This window comes from Telmatherina bonti (assembly GCF_933228915.1).
Source record: "Telmatherina bonti genome assembly, chromosome: 21".
Lineage (NCBI taxonomy): Eukaryota > Metazoa > Chordata > Actinopteri > Atheriniformes > Telmatherinidae > Telmatherina > Telmatherina bonti.
The window spans coordinates 7909549-7912836 of NC_136630.1; positions in this window are offsets into that span (position 1 = coordinate 7909549).

Consider the following 3288-nt stretch of genomic DNA (forward strand, 5'->3'; position numbering starts at 1 on the left):
ATGTGGATCTCACCTGCCCAACACAAAATACTCTAATTGACTTGTCTTCTTCCCGCCCTACCACACTTAATTTTTACCCCAAACTGAAGTTTATCCACATACAGCTTTTATCAGGCTACTCCATAACACTACAAAAGAAGCTTGGTAACCACCTACACTCACTCACAGATCAACCAGCACAGCTAGTAGCCCCCTGTATCCTTTTGCACTGAAACTGTACTTCCGTGCATGCATCTAGATTTGCACAGAATGGGGTGGAGCAGATGCACAAACAACTTCCTTTGCAGTCTACTCTGTGAGTTGTGGGTGATGAAGACTTGACTGATAATGAAAAAACATCTCTGACTTATGCAAAGCTAGCCTGAGTGTGCCATGATAAAAGCTGCCAAAGTCCAACAAAACATGTGATTTACATGTTTATACCTAATCATAATCTCTTATATGTTTAGGTTTAATGAAAGACACAATGAATAATTTGAGACACTCGAAAAAGTCTCTTTTATAATCTCAATTTTCTTTTTTTCTCTAAGAGAAAATAGAAAGTTTTCATCTCTTTTTTTTTTTTTTTACAAAGCTTTATATTCACTAATTAAAGAGGTATAAATTAAAATAGTGATTTTACAGTGATCTACTTTTCAATGTTTGTTTAACATTAAATATTATGTAAGTCATGCTAAATTAATTATACCATCATAGCTCCAACCAATGACCTCCAGCATCGGGGCTCTTGAGTCTTTTAACAACATATAGAATTCCAATCAGCTTCTTATACTTTACCAAGTCAGTGTTCCTCTGTAGCCTGATCTCCCTGCATACAGACACGTCTCCAGTGGAAACATAAAAACAACTGGATTGTGGGGGATAAAAATGTTTTCACATCCTTGCATAATATGAATATTTAATGAGTCTGAATTTTAGGCTTATGGCTGAATAAGCCTAATATTCAGGCTGAATTTTAGGCTAATTTTGTTTTATTTGTTAATTGATGACATGTACAGACTCCATAGTTCCATGAGATTTACAAACTCTTTTTTAATACATTTTACTTAAAGGATATTCAGGAGTGTTTCCAAGTCCATTATGTTTTCCCAATACAGAATTGTCCCTGCTTTAATCAGGTGGAACAAGAAAGCCTGAACATCACAATTATCTGTTAATATTGGTTTTTGTCTCTGTCGCTTGCGTACAGAGATTTCAGCACAGCATGTCATCCTTCAACATTATAAAGGCAACTAGTGATAATTAAATTGTTAAATTATCTGCCAAACATGGCTTCACAGAGGTTTATTTTTTTAAACTATCATGTTACTGCCCTGTTGCCTTTTTATCACATCAGTGATTAGTTCTACACTATTGGTTTTTCAGCTTTTATTCTTTACTTTTTTAAATAAACTCAACAAGAAGCCAATACATTTCATAGAGTATTCGTTTCAATATTTGATTAATTATCTCAATTTCGATGTATGGTCAAAACAGTTATCAAATAACAACGATACTTTCACAATTATTGGCGCAAATATTTTAGAAATACAGTTGTGCTCAAATGTATTCATCTCCTTTCATTAAAAAAAAAAAGGCTGAATTTACAACAGTCACTCAAATAACTGGAGACCTAAAAAAGGAACAATAACTAAAAATGTGCAAAAATATAATCTAGTAATATAAGACACTGTTTTTTCATTTAATTGAGTTGAAGAAAGAAAAAAAACAAATTGGTCCTGGACAAATTGTTCAACAAAATATTAGTTTATGAGTAATGGAATATGAAATAAATTATCTTATTTGTTTGTTTTTAAACAAACAAAAAAATATATATTGAACCAGAATTAGAAAATAATGGAATGATTTTCATAAAATTTTGATTTTTTTTTTTATTACTTTAGTCAATTTCAGCTTATTTTACACTTAGCTGGTATTTCCCTTCTTTAATGAAAGGATATGAATACATATGAGCCAAATGTAGGTTAAAGTTTTTCTATTTTAATCTTTCTTTATATACAGTCTATGATTTTAATCCTAACCTAGCTAGCATGGCTAGGCTACTACACATTTAACTGCTCAAAAAATGCTTACCTGCTATTATAGTTATACCGGAAATGGCTGATTAAGATCCAACTTGGTATACTTATATTTCAGTCGGTTTAATGACCAATTAATTAGTTTTACAGCTAAGACAACACGCAAATGTCTGCACTTTGCATTTCAGTGTTTAGTAGGCTGCTCTTATCAATGAAGAGGAAGACGACAGTTAGCTAATTTTAGCTAATTCAAAGTTAGCTAACTTTAGCCTCTTCTCTTTAAAGTTAGCTAATTCAATTCAACTTTATTTATATAGCGTCAAATCACTGCAATACCATCTCAAGGCACTTTACAGACAGGGGAAAAAAGCCTCTTCACTTTAAAGTTAGCTTTTTAAAAAAATAACTTTAAAGTTAGCTAACTTTAGCCTCTTCTCTTTAAAGTTAGCTAATTCAATTCAATTCAACTTTATTTATATAGCGTCAAATCATGGAAATACCATCTCAAGACGCTTTACAGACAGGGGAAAAAAGCCTTTTCACTTTAAAAGTAACTTAAAAACAAAAACAACTTTAAAGTTAGCTAACTTTAGCCTTTTCACTTCAAAGTTAGCTAACTTTAGCTTTTTCACTTTAAAATGAGCTAACTTCAGCTTTTTAACTTTAAAATTAGCTAACTTTAGCTTTTACACTTTAAAATGAGCTAACTTCAGCTTTTTCACCTTAAAATTAGCTATCTTTAGTCTTTACTTTAAAGTTAGCTAACTTTAGTTACTTCACTTTAAAGTTATCTAACATTAGCCTCTTCACTTTAAAGTTAACTAACTTTAGCTTTTTCATTTTGAAGTTACCCAACTTTAGCCACTTCACTTTAAAGCATAGACTGAATATAAAGAGATGGACGGAGCCTCCATGATGTCACCCATAGGTTTCTGAAGAGCTGAATTGAAGCTTGGTGGGCAGTTCCTACCATCGCCATCTTGGCAGCGTCAAGCGTGTTGTCCTGCCCGGAAAATACAAATATGGGCAAAGAGGTGGAGCTGAGAGGGGGTCTGTGAACGTCATGGTGGATGATTGACATCGAGCGAACTCCGAGCTTTCTGTAGCTAAAAGCTAACCGAGCTAACCCGGAGATAACAGGAGCTAACCAGCTAACGGAGGTAAGCGGGCTAAAGCTAAGTCATGTTGTTAACCGTCTTAAAACTGCGGTTGTTCTACGTTCTTCTTACTTGAAGCCGGAGATTGGTACATGTCAATCAAAAGGACACGC